Source organism: Giraffa tippelskirchi, chromosome 7 (assembly GCF_054371585.1).
Source record: "Giraffa tippelskirchi isolate mGirTip1 chromosome 7, T2T-mGirTip1v1.2.pri, whole genome shotgun sequence".
NCBI classification, from domain to species: Eukaryota; Metazoa; Chordata; class Mammalia; order Artiodactyla; family Giraffidae; genus Giraffa; species Giraffa tippelskirchi.
The window spans coordinates 740918-754863 of record NC_137281.1 but is presented as its reverse complement, the minus strand read 5'-3'; the positions used below and the strand labels follow the sequence as shown (position 1 = coordinate 754863).

Sequence of the window (13946 nt, the reverse complement as noted above, 5' to 3'; positions counted from 1 at the left end):
TAGGGAACTGTTGACCAAAACCATCTGCGTTGGCCAGGCCCACTTGCCTGAGTTGTCTCACAAGACAAAGTCTTGAAAAAAACATGCACTGCAGGACAAAACTAACCCGAAAACTAACCGGGAGAATTAGGGAAGGGAAAAAGAGGGAGGAGATGACCAACCCCCCAAAGACCTTCTCACTGGAACCCACATCAGCTGAGACATGCTTGCGTCTCCAGGAAGGCCCCCGAATCAGGCTATGGGCCAGGCGAGATGACTGGCCGGAACCACACCAGAAGCTAACCCCATCACCGGAACACCTGACACCGTGAGCCACGTGGCAGGGCAGTCCCCCTGGGTTCCCCTGCCCTCCTGCTCTCGGCCAGGGCACTCCTTCCCAGCAGAGTCTCCTCAGACAATTCATTTCTGAGTTAGACAAGAGCCCACTCTTGGGCCGTGGAAGGTCTCCCTTCCTGCAACAGATTCTTTTGTACCCTACAACTACTGAGTCACTTCAACTGTTACTCAATAGTGACGGCAAAATTCCCAACAGATTAACTGGCATAGTTCACAAGATTATAAGCATAAAAGGAAAGTTTATTAAATACATGACTGAATATCCTAGAGGGAACTTTCTGAGCCCAGATGCCATCTTTGGAAAAAGATGTTCTCCCTACCCAGCAGACAAAGCAGAACATAGAGACACACATGTCACTGCTAATCAGCACAAAGTGACAAAATGTTGAGAAACATAAAGGCACAGGAAAGGTTTTCATCGGCCAGGGGCTTGCGTTTACAACGAGTCATCCAAAGGACAAAGATAGAAGTGGATAAGAAAAAAAAGAAAAAAGCCAAACATGCTTACCGGGATCAGGATGGTACATGTGGCTCTGACTTCATAGGCAGGTCCAGAAGAAAGTCTACTGCTGAGAATGTATTGGACTTACTGCTTGTACCTGTAAAGAACAAAGACAATGGAGGCATTAGCTCAGACGACAAGGTCCAAACACACTATGTCAATATCACAGACACTGGTGATACCTCCTCTCAGTCTATCTCGAAAGTCCCAGGAAGGTATGCATACATCAGTATCACAGACACTGGTGATACCTTCCCTCAGTCTATCTGGAAAGTCCCAGGAAGATATGCATACATCAATATCACAGACACTGGTGATACTTCCCCTCAGTCTATCTGCAAAGTCCCAGGAAGATATGCATACACACCCAGACCCCACATTTCTGTTTCTGCTCCTCACCACACTAACAGGAATGTCAATCTATACCAGGAGCTTCAGGATCCAGTCTAGGAAACAGCAGAAGTCAGAGTACTCAGTGGATGGAGCTAAGACTTTGATCCCAAAGAGGTATGCAGACAAAGCTTAATGGCTTAGAAACTACTTCGGAGGCAAGTCGTGCTGGGAGAAAGTCCTATATTCTTTCTGTGTAAATAGAAGACATGTTTACATCCAGCTTCATTCAATCCAAAAGCTGCCACCAGATGACCCCTTCAGAGAAAGGACCAACTTGTTAGCAAAGACCGAGCGATGCAGAGAGGTCTCATTTCATGCCCAAATTGGAATTACAAAGCTATAGAGAGTGAGGAATTTCCAAGGACCCCAACTCAGTCTGAGTGAAGATAATAGCCAAATTAAAGTTAGCAGAAACTGCTCCATCAATTTAGAAAGTATGTTAGAGATTGATTTGATTTGAATCAGAGGAATCTGGTGACAAAGAAAGATAGTGGGTAATTCTAATACCAGAAAATTAACTTGGTCACATAACAAATCATTTTAATTTAATAATAAGAGCAGTCTTTTCTAATAACAAAGCTATTTGATATAGACTGTTTTATAGTAACAAAGAATAATCAACCTGGTATCTATCACTGAGAGACTAAATAAATCATGCTGCACCCTCATAACGAGCATTAGGTAGTTGTGGACATGATCAATAAATTTTCTCTACTGCTGAGCCTTCAGATCATAATCTTACATTCTACAAAAAGTAAGAATACCATATGCAGAATATCTTAAGATCGATATCTTAATATCTAATACATATTCTTACATACTCTTACAAGTAAGAATATCACATTCAGAATATCAACAGTAAGAATATGTACATTCTTACTATATATTTAAGAATATCATATAGCAATACCCCAAAGAACATTTATTAGTAAAGAGGAGAAGTGAGCACCAGGATTTAAGGCAGAAAAGGATAGACTAATTCTACCATCCACCAAAAAAAAGATGTCCTTTTCATCATAGGGGACAGGAATGCAAAAGTAGGAAGTCAACAGATACCTGGAGTAACAGGCAAGGCTGGCCTTGGAGTACAGAATGAAGCAGGGCAAACGCTAACAGAGTTTTGCCAAGAGAACGCACTGGTCATCGCAAACACTCTCTTCCAACAACACAAGAGGAGATTCTACACATGGACATCACCAGATGGTCAATGCCAAAATCATACTGATTATATTCTTTGCAGGTGAAGGTGGAGAAGCTCTATAGAGTCAGCAAAAACAAGACTGGGAGCCGACTGTGGCTCAGATCATGAACTCCTTATTGCCAAATTCAGAATAAATTGAAGAAAGTAGGGAAAACCACTAGACCATTCAGGTATGACCTAAATCAAATCCCTTACGATTATACAGTAGAAGTGACAAATAGATTCAAGGGATTAGGTCTGATAGACGGAGTGCCTGAAAAACTATGGACAGAGGTTTGTGACACTGTACAGGAGGCAGGCATCAAGACCATCCCCAAGAAAAAGAAATGCAAAAAGGCAAAATGGTTGTCTGAGGAGGCCTTACAAATAGCTGAGAAAAGAAGAGAAGCAAAAGGCAAAGGAGGAAAGGAAAGATATACCCAACTGAATGCAGAGTTCCAAAGAATAGCAAGGGGAGATAAGAAAGCCTTCCTCAGCGATCAATGCAAAGCAACAGAGGAAAACAGAATGGGAAACACTAGAGATCTCTTCAAGAAAACCAGAGATACCAAGGGAACATTTCAGCAAAGATGGGCTCGATAAAGGACAGAAATAGTATGGACCTAACAGAAGCAGAAGATATTAAGAAGAGGTGGCAAGAATACACAGAAGAACTGTACAAAAAAGATCTTCATGACCAGATAATCATGATAGTGTGATCACTCACCTAGAGCCAGACATCCTGGAATGCAAAGTCAAGTGGGCCTTAGGCAGCATCAGTACGAACAAAGCTAGTGGAGTTGATGGAATTCCATGAATTTTATTTCATATCCTAAGAGATGGTACTGTGAAGTGCCGCACTCAATATGCCAGCAAATTTAGAAAATTCAGCAGTGGCCACAGGACTGGAAAAGGTCAGTTTTCATTCCAATCCCCAAAAAAGTTAATGCCAAAGAATGTTCAAACTACCGCACAATTGCACTCAGCTCACACACTAGCAAAGTAATGCTCAAAACTCTCCAAGCCAGGCTTCAACGGTGCGTGAAATGAGAACTTCCAGATGTTCAAGCTGGATTTAGAAAATGTAGAGGAACCAGAGATCAAATTGCCAACATCTGTTGGATCACAGAAAAAACAAGAGTTCCAGAAAAACATCTACCTCTGCTTTAATGACTACGCCAAAGCCTCTGACCATGTTGTGCAAATGCAGTCTGGTTGATAATCAGGACTCCCTTGACTACAAAGCTGCTAACCCCTGGGAAAAGATAAACACCGGTCTTTGGTTATACAAGAAGGCCTAGACAAGAAGAACCATTTTTCTGAAATGGTTCCATTGCTGCTTTGTCCCTGAAATCAGTATCTTGCAAGTAAGGGACTGCCTTTTACAGTTCTTATAATTCCGTTACATACAGCACTCTATGGAGAGATTATCAGTGCTATGGATGGACGAGGATTCTGATCAAGAAATCACAACACAAATCAGGAAGGATTATACTACTTAAGATGCTCTTGTTATAGAAAAAGCTATGAAAGCCATAAAGTCAGAAACAATAAATTCCTACTGGAGAAAAATGTGTCCACATGACTTTATAGGATTTAAAACAAAGGCAGTCAAGAAAATCATGAAAGAGACTGTAGGTATGGGGGCCAGGGGAGAGGGGTAGGTGGGAAGGTGAAGGGTTTCAAGATATGGATCTTGGAGAAATTCAAGAGCTAACTGACACCATACCACAGGAGTGAACAGAAGATAACTTGATGGAGAGGGGTGCTTCTGAACCGTGCTAGATGAGGAAGATGATGTCGGTGCACCAGTGCCGGAAAACAAAATGACCTTAGGACAATCCAGCGGAAGGGTTCTGATGATTCAAGACTGCTTTTGACTTCTTTTATAAGATGGAGCCTTGTATGATATGGGCACTGAAACTAGGGCAAACACAAACAGTGGAAGAAGGATTGGTACCATACAGAAACATTTTTTGAGAAATGAAAAAATTTAAAAAGTCAGACAGAAACTGGCTGATCCACATTGATGTATGGCAGAAACTAACACAATATTATAAAGAAATTATCCTCCAATTACAAATAAATTTAAAAAAGAAAATGAAATGAAGAAAACAGAATAAGCCCTTTGATCATAATACCTGCTACAAAAAAGGGCAATTCAGACATTTTTTTTTTTTTTTCCAGACATTTTCAACGTTAGGAATTGCCATATCTTTATAAATAGTTCCCATTCTTGAACTGGAATGGTCCGCAACAAAAACTAGCAACCACAACATAAGCAAAGTAACTACTTAAATAGGATATCATGATAAAATGTTTTCTGAATAAATGATCACACGAAGGAATACATCTCTATTAGCCAATGCAGCCATAAATAAAAATGTTAATGATGTAAAACTGGTCATGATGACAATAAAACAGTATCAAACTAAACAGTTATTAAGCTTAATTCATTTTAACATTTTGACAAAAAAATCTCAAATCCATTGCAGCAAATCTTATTAATTTAACCAGGAATCTATTACCATTTTTTACTCCTATGTTTTAATTTATACATGCTCACCCTTAATTTAAGGATAACCCATGAATAAAACATGAAAATCAGTAAAAACTTTTATAACCAACCATTCATTAGTGTATAAGCTAGGCTACCATGGACCAATCATATTGCTGCTTCATTATTAACACATGAATCATTATACCTGTACATATGAATTTTTCACATCTTATTTTTAAATTAAGGTAGAGTTGATTTACAACATTATATAAGTTTCAGGTATACAACAGAGACTGACACTTTTTAAAGTTTACATTGATTTACAGTTATAACGTATTGACTATACTCCTTGTGTACAATATATGCTTGTAGCTTATTTTACACCTAGTTTTACCTCTAAGTATGCTACTTCTATCACACTCCTTCTCCTCGCTAGTAACCACTAGTTTGCTCTCTATATTGTGAATCTGTTTCTTTTTGTTATCTTCACCAGTGTATTTGTTTAGATTCTACATAAAAGTGATATCATACAGTATTTGTCTTTCTCTTTGAATTATTTCACTAAGCATAATACCCTCCAAGTCCACCCACGTTGCATATGGAAAGATTTCATACTTTTGATGGCTGCGTAGTATTCTATCCCATTAAATATATGCACACAGTATATACAATACATCCACAAAAGACACATGCATTTATAGATAGATATCCCACATCTTTGTTCATTCATCTGTTGATCATCACAGGCTCCTCCCACACCTTTCTGGGCTGTTGTAAATAATGCTGCTATGAACACTGGGGCGCAGGTATCTTTTCAAATCAGTAGGTTGTTTGTTTTTTTCGAAATAAATACCGAGGGGTGGAAATGTTGAATCCTATGGTAGTTCTAGTTTTAGTTCTTTGAAGGAACCTCCACATTCCTATTCACAGTGGCTGTACCAATTTACTTTCCCGCTAGCAGTGTAGGAGGCCTCTTCTCTTTCACATCCTTGTTATTTGTGGTATTTTTGATGACAGCCATCTGACACCTGTGAAGTGATATCACTGTGGTTTTTATTTGCATTTCTCTCATGATTAACAATGTTGAGCATCTTTTCATGTGCCTGCTGGCCATGCATAAATATGGTACAATACTGTAAACGTATTTTTCTTTTCCTTATGATTTTCTCAAGAGCATTTTCTTTTTCTCTATGTGTAAGTATAAAATACATATAAAATAGAATATATGTGCTGGTCAACAGTAGACTATTAGTAATTATGTTTGGGGGAATCAAAAGTTATAGGCAAATTTGTGATTGTGTAGGGGGTTGGCACCCATAACCCCTGCAGTTTAAGGGTCAACTGTATCTACAAAGTATAAATCTGTAAAACTCCTTTACATTTACTATTACTACTACTATGAAAACCCCCCCCAAACCTCATTTTGGAGAAAAGCAAAGGACCGAATTATCACACTGGGAAAGGAGAAACAAAAAACAAGACATTTTTGCATCTTTTTCTATCTGAACTTCTCCAAGAACTTTCTGGTTTGTAGAAAACACATCTCCCCTAATCAAGGAAAAGGGTGGGTAGAACCACCGCCTGTATCGATGGCTCAGGCAACAATCGTCATTGGCAGGGCTTCCCTGCTGCTTCAGTGGCCAAGACTCCATGCTGGAGCCTCAGGTTCGATCCCTAGTCAAGGAACTAGATCCCACGTGCCACAAGACCCAGCGAAGCCAAATAAACAAATATTAAAAAAAAAACCTAGAGACTTCCCTGGCGGCCCAGTAGTTAAAAATATGCCTTCTTTAAAAAAAAGAAAAAGACTGCCTCCCCAAACAGGGAACCTAGGTTTGAGAAAACTAAGAACCCACATGTCACAGGAGAAGGAAGCCCAAGCGCCGCATCTACTGAGCCCTTGCACCACAAGTAAAGAAAAGTCTGTGATGAATAGTCTGTGATGCACGCTGCAACTAAGGCCTGTCACAGCCAAAACTAAGCAGAGAAATAACATAAATATTAAAAATATAATAAAATACCCAGGAAAATTTGAATACTGTTTGGTACTGCGTAATATGGAGAAACTGTTTATAGTTACATATGATAAAGATGCTACAATTAAACAAAAAAAAGTCCTAGCCTATTATAGACACTTAAGTTTTTTCTTTTTGGCCATACCTCATGGCTTGCAGGATCTTAGCTCCCTGACCAGGGACTGAACCCACCCATGATTTCAGCAGTGAAATCATGGAGTCCTAACCACTGGCCCACCAGGGAATTCCCTTATTTGAACTTTTACAGACGTAGTGATATGGCTTTTGGAGTTTGCCTTAATTTAAGCAATTGCTGAGGGAAATAGAGCAGGATTATAAGCGAAATGATTTTGGCTGTGAGTCAGTTCATTTGTAGCTATATGATGCCTTCTTGTGGGTTTTTTCTTTTTTCCTATTACCGTGTCCACTTTGCCAGAATTTTTAAAGATTCTGTGATATTACTTACAAAATTTTTATATTAATAATCAAACATGTTGAGCTTGTTCTCCATTTGCTATATGCTACCCTTTTATTCTGAAGTGTCAGTTTAGTTCAGTCGCTCAATCGTGTCCGACTCTTTGCAACCCCATGAATCGCAGCACGCCAGGCCTCCCTGTCCATCACCAACTCCCGGAGTCTACCCAAACCCATGTCCATTGAGTCAGTGATGCCATCCAACAATCTCATCCTGTGTCATCCCCTTCTCCTCCCGCCCCCAATCCTACCCAGCATTAGGGTCTTTTCCAATGAGTCAACTCTTCGCATGAGGTGGCCAAAGTATTGGAGTTTCAGCTTCAACATCAGTCCTTCCAATGAACACCCAGGACTGATCTCCTTTAGGATGGACTGGTTGGATCTCTGCAGTCAAAAAGGACTCTCAAGAGTCTTCTCCAACACCACAGTTCAAAAGCATCAATTCTTCGGCACTCAGCTTTCTTCACCATCCACCTCTCACATCCATACATGACCACAGGAAAAACCATAGCCTTGACTAGACGGACCTTTGTTGGCAAAGTAATGTCTCTGCTTTTAAATATGCTGTCTAGGTTGGTCATAACCTTCCTTCCAAGGAGTAAGCGTCTTTTTATTTCATGGCTGCAATCACCATTAGCAGTGATTTTGGAGCCCCCCAAAATAAAGTCTGCCACTGTTTCCACTGTTTCTCCATCTGTTTCCCATGAAGTGATGGGACCTGATGCCATGATCTTAGTTTTCTGAACATTGAGCTTTAAGCCAACTTTTTCACTCTCCTCTTTCACTTTCATCAAGAGGCTCTTTAGTTCTTCTTCACTTTCTGCCATAAGGGTGGTGTCATCTGCATATCTGAGGTTACTGATATTTCTCCCGGCAATCTTGATTCCAGCTTGTGCTTCTTCCAGCCCAGGGTTTCTCATGATGTACTCTGCATATAAGTTAAACAATCAGGGTGACAATATACAGCCTTGACGTATTCCTTTTCCTATTTGGAACCAGTCTGTTGTTCCATGTCCAGTTCTAACTGTTGCTTCCTGACCTGCATACAGGTTTCTCAAGAGACAAGTCAGATGGTCTGGTATTCCCATCTCTTTCAGAATTTTCCACAGTTCTGAAGTGTATTATATCTCAAAACTTGCCATGTTCAGACACCAGTACACTGGATTCTCCTAACATTATCATACTGTGCTCAGTTAACTACTTCAGTCATGTCCGACTCTTTGTGACCCCATGGACTGTAGCTGGGCAGGCTCCTCTGTCCATGGGATTCTCCAGGCAAGAATACTGGAGTGGGTCACCATACTCTCCTCCGGGGAATCTTCCAGACCCATGGATCGAACCCGCATCTCCTGTGTCTCCTGCACTGCAGGCAGATTCTTTACCCACTGAGCTACCTGGGAAGCCCCAATATTATTATACTGTTCACCAGTTTTCCTTAGCAAAGTTAAAAATACTGAATCGCTTCAACCTCAGGAGAGGTAAGACAGAGAAATATAGTCAGTCATGCCGGTAGAGGTGCAAAGTAGGGAAGAAAAGACCCAACTATGTGGATTATTTCATAGTTCTCACCAAGTTTTCACTTGTATTACCATCAGGTCATCAAACTTAGACTGTTATTGAAGCCTCCTACACTGCTGGTGGGACTGTATATGTTAGCCAAAAAGTTCGTCTGGGTTTTCCATAAGATCCTACAGCGAAACCCCAATGAACTTTTTGGCCAACCTGATAGATTGGTTCAGCCACTTTGGAAAACAGTATGGAGGTTCTTTACAATATGATCCAGCAATCCCACTCCTGGGCATGTATCTGGAGAAAACCATGGTTCCAAAGGATACATGTACCCCAAATACCTGTCATGGTATTTCCATGTCATGTGAATAGCACCTCAATAAAGTATTACTTTTTTTTTTTTTTAATATGCATGGGACTTCCCTGGTGGTCCAGTGGTTAAGAATCCATCTTGCAATGGAGGGGACACTGGTTTGACCCCTGGTCTGGGAAGATCGCACATGCCATGGAACAACTAAGCCTGTGCACCACAACAAGAGAAGCCACTGCAACAAGAAGTCCGTGAACCGCAACTAGAGAAATCCCTCAGCAATGAAGATCTAGCATAGTCAAAAATAAAAAGAAGAATAAAAATGTCAACTGTGGCAAAAGCTTCTGAGAAGAAATTTAAACAAAATCTTAAAGTTACCATTGGATTTAGGACTTTGTTAGTGACAATGGAGCTGTGAGGCTAATGCACCAAACTTGAAAAAGTAGAGCTATATAGTCGACGTAATCGGGAGAGAAAAACAAACAATGCTCTTTAAGAGTTCAGTTCTAGGGCTTTCCTGGTGGTCCAGTGGCTAAGACTACATGCTCCCAATGCAGGGGGTCCAGGTTCAATCCTGATCAGGAAATTGGATCCCACATGCTGGAACTGAGAGTTTTCATGCCAAAACTAAGACCAGACGCAGAAAAATAAGTATTAAAAATAAATAAAATAAAACTTCAGTTGTAAAAGATAACAGAGACAGTAGAACAAGAAATGCACTGGATCATTAAGAGAAGAGAAACTATTTTTAGAAGGAATAAGTGTTTATAACGTTAGTTTAAAAAGAGATTGAAAGAGAGAGCAGTAATAGGTCACCAGTCATGAGATCTGATCAAGAACCAGTCTGCAGACAAATTAAGACATGGGGGCATGGCCCTTACCTGGCATTTGAGTTAAACTGATTTGTTTTAGGTTAGGAAGCAGACACTGTTTTCACATGGTGAGCTCTGCTCTTTCTGTGGGTGGCAGGGGCTGAATATCAACAGAGAAGGGAGTCATACCGGGGAACTTAATGAAGTAACAATTAAGATTTGCTGGCCCTGCTGAAAGTTTAATAAAGAGACTGAGCCAAGAACTGCAATCTGGAGAGGAAAATTACAGGAAATGGAAAAGGCTGCTGGTCCAGGGACAACATATATGCATAGGAGTTCAGGTGAATGGGGTTTTGGAAGTTTTAAATGACAAATCTGAACTCTCCTACCTCCAAGTACTGAAATATTTATAATTACTAAGACAGTTCAGGGGAAGATGTCCTAGATTTTCTGAATGTTCCTCAACTAAGTGAAGGTAGTAAGGCTAAAAAGGACATCTCCATGTGGAGTCTTTCTAGCCAATGGGAACAGTGACATCTTAGAGCAGTGATGGTCGACCCAGGACTTCACATCTCTAAAGAGCAGAGAACCTGCCTGAGACCCTAGCCAGTGATTCTGAAATTTTTCTCTCTAAGCCAGCATACGCTTCAGGCAGTGAGTGATGAGCGTATGAAACTGCCTACAGTCACTGGGGTGGGATCCAATTCCACTCCCCTAATTGGTAGCTGTGATATAAGGAGAGTTTCAGTTACAAATATAAGTAAGAATTACAACATCTGTTGCAAACTGCTATGATATACCATGAAGATGATATTGCATCCATTTAAAATTGAACTGTAGTTTGTGTTCAAGAAAAATGAAATAGCTCCAACAGCCCTAACATTGTGGATGTCAAATCTAAAGACTGTAAATTTGGGAAAACTACTTCTGTTTCACAAAACGTATTCCCCTTAAAATTGTTTAAAAAAACCCACTCCTGAGCATATTAACAGAAGAAAACTGTAATTCGAAAAGATACATGCCACTTGAGAAAGTTCCTTAAGTGGCCTAGTGATTAGGATTCTGGGCTTTACTGCTATGGGCCCATAAAATTCCTGGAGGGAACTGAAATCCTGCAAGCCAGGGAGAGAGGAAGGGAGGATGGGAGGGAGGAAGGAAGAGAAAGCAAGCAAGAAAAATACATGCACCCATGCACCCCAACGTTCACTGCAGCACTATTTACAATAGCCAGGCATAGAAGCAACTTAAATATCCATTGACAGAGGAATGGATAAAGATCTGGCACATACATACACACACACACACACACACAGAGGCATATGCATGTATGTATATATAATAGAATATTACTCAGCAATAAAAGAATGAAATAATAGATTATCATATTAAATGAAGTAAGACAAAGAGAAATATCTTATGATATCACTTACATGTGGAATCTTAAAAAGATGACACAAATCTTTACAAAGAAACTTATTTACAAAATAGAAACAGATTCAGACTTTGAAAAGGATTATGGTTATCAAACAGGAAAGGTTGGGGGGTGGATAAATCGGGAATTTGGGATTAACATATCCACTATTATAAATAAATGGAATACAGAATGGCAACCCAGTCCAGTATTCTTGCCTGGAAAATCCCATGGACAGAGGAGCCTGGCGGGCTACAGTCCATAGGGTCACAGAGTCAGACACACCGAGCACATACTCACACACACATACACACATTATAAATAAAACAGATAACCAACAAGGACCTACTGTTTAGCACAAGAGCTCTCCTCAATATTCTGTAGTAACATATATGGGATAAGAATCTGAAAAAGAATGGATATATACATATATGTATAACTGAGCCACTCTGCTATATACCTGATAGTAATACAACATTTTAAATCAATTATATCTCAATCTAAAATAAAATTTTAAAGAATTGTTAAAAAAAAAAACAAAACAAAAAACGGGGACAACTGGCCCAAAATGGAGTCACTTGAACTGAGCTTTACTCACCAAACCAACACTACCTAAGTTCAGTTTCAGCCTCCCCCAGAAACCAAATCTTAAATCAGTCAACCTGGTATTTCCTGGTCCGCATTAGTGAGGTAATCTGCCTGACAGTTTCCTGATTAGGCCCCTGGCATTGGGAGCTCAGAAGCTTAGCCACTTTACCACTTGGTCTAACTTTTTTATTTTTTTTTAATATTTATTTATTTGGCTGCATCAGGTCTTAGTTGAGGTATGTGGGCTGTTCATTGCAGCACGCAGGCCTCTCTGGTTGTGGCACGTGGGCATACTTGTCCCAGGGCAGGCGGAATCTCAGTTCCCTGACCAGGGATCAAAGCTGCATCCCCTGCGTTGGAAGATGGATTCTTAACCACTAGACCATCAGGGAGTCCTGTCTTTTTGTTAGGGTCCTTTCATGACAACCCTATTTAAAATAATAAAAGTCTCTGGCATTTGCCTTAATTTTCTATAGTATATACTGTAAAATGTACTCTTTCTAATGTACAATTCTGCATATTTTGACAGCACATATAATCATAAATACATCACTAAAATATACAGAAATTGGGAACTCCCTGGCAGTCCAGTGGTTAGGACTCGGTGCTTTCTCTGCTGTGGCCCGGGTTTAATCTGTAGTCAGGAAACTAAGACCTGAGAGCAGCTTGGTGTGCCCAGAAGAAAAAAAAAGCAACGAGGGAAAAGCAGTAAGTATATACAAGGGAATCCTCATACGGTTATCAGCTGATTTTCCAGCAGAAACTCTGCAGGGCAGAAAAGCTAAAAACCTCCAACCAAGAATACTCTACCCAGCAAGGTTCTCGTTTAGAGTCGACCAAGAAGTCAGAAGCTTTACAGACAAGCAAAAGCTAAGAGAATTCAGCACCACCAAATCAGCTTTAGCACATATGCCAAAGGAAGTTCTCTAGAAGGAAAACGCCATAACTAGAAACAAGAAAGTTACAAATGGGAAAGCTCACTGGTAAAGGCAAACATACAATCAAGGTAGGAAATCACCCACACACAAATACGGTATCAAAACCAGCAATTATGAGAAGTGGAGAGTACAAATGTAGGGTATTGGAAACGCATTTGACCTGAAGAAACCAGCAACTTAAAACAATATATATATATATGTATAAAATATATATTTTTGTATGTATGTAGATATATACACATATAAAAACCTCATGGCAGGGACTTCCCTGGCAGCCCAACGGTTAAGAACCTGCCTGGCAGTGCAAGGCACTCGGGTTCGATCCCTTGGTGGGAAACGAGGATCCCACGTGCTGCAGAGCAGCTACGCCTGTGAGCGGCCATTATTGACGTGCGCACACTCCAGGGCCCGAGCGCCTCAACTAGCCTCTCTGTACCACATCAGACGCGCCCGCAAGACCCCACAAAGGTCACACGCAAACAGACAAAGGCCTCATGGTAACTGCAAAACAAACTTCTGGTTACAAAATAAGTAAATCACAAGGATGTAAGCAGTGGTCCTCCACCTTTTTGGCACGAGGGACTGGTTTCATGGAAGACAATTTTTCACAGACCAGGGGAGGATGGTTCCGAGCTGATTCATGCGCATCACATTATTGTGCACTTTATTCCTAATCTAACGATGCTGCAGACCCGACAAGAGGTAGCAGCCCACAGCCCACAGGCTGGGGACCCCTGAGTACAGCACAGGGATACAGTCAGTAACATTGTAGTAACTCTGTAATGGTAACACAGTAACAGAATTTTTCCCATCATCATTTTGTAATGTATAAAAATATCTTATTATATTGTACAACTGAAACTAATATGTCAATCATACAAATATATAAAAAAAAAAAACCCAAAACACCTAGGTTCATCTCTGAATCCTCTGTTTCACTCTCTCACTGTTAGAGAGTGAATGTTTATGTCCCTCCAG

General features: G+C 40.4%; 1 protein-coding gene and 1 long non-coding RNA gene across 4 annotated transcripts in view; one reads left to right on the top strand and one right to left on the bottom strand.

Annotated features, from left to right (window-relative positions):
* The window catches only part of LOC145514417 (uncharacterized), a 125585-nt gene that overhangs the window by 66594 nt on the left and 45045 nt on the right, over positions 1–13946 (top strand). The window lies entirely within an intron of this gene.
* LOC145514414 (zinc finger protein 587B-like) overlaps positions 1–13946 on the bottom strand; it is a 30442-nt gene that overhangs the window by 13815 nt on the left and 2681 nt on the right. For all 3 annotated transcript variants that reach the window (XM_081512148.1, XM_081512149.1, XM_081512147.1), the window contains exon 2: positions 845–935. The gene's annotated coding sequence lies outside the window, so the exon portion shown is untranslated. The remainder of the gene's footprint in view (positions 1–844; positions 936–13946) is intronic.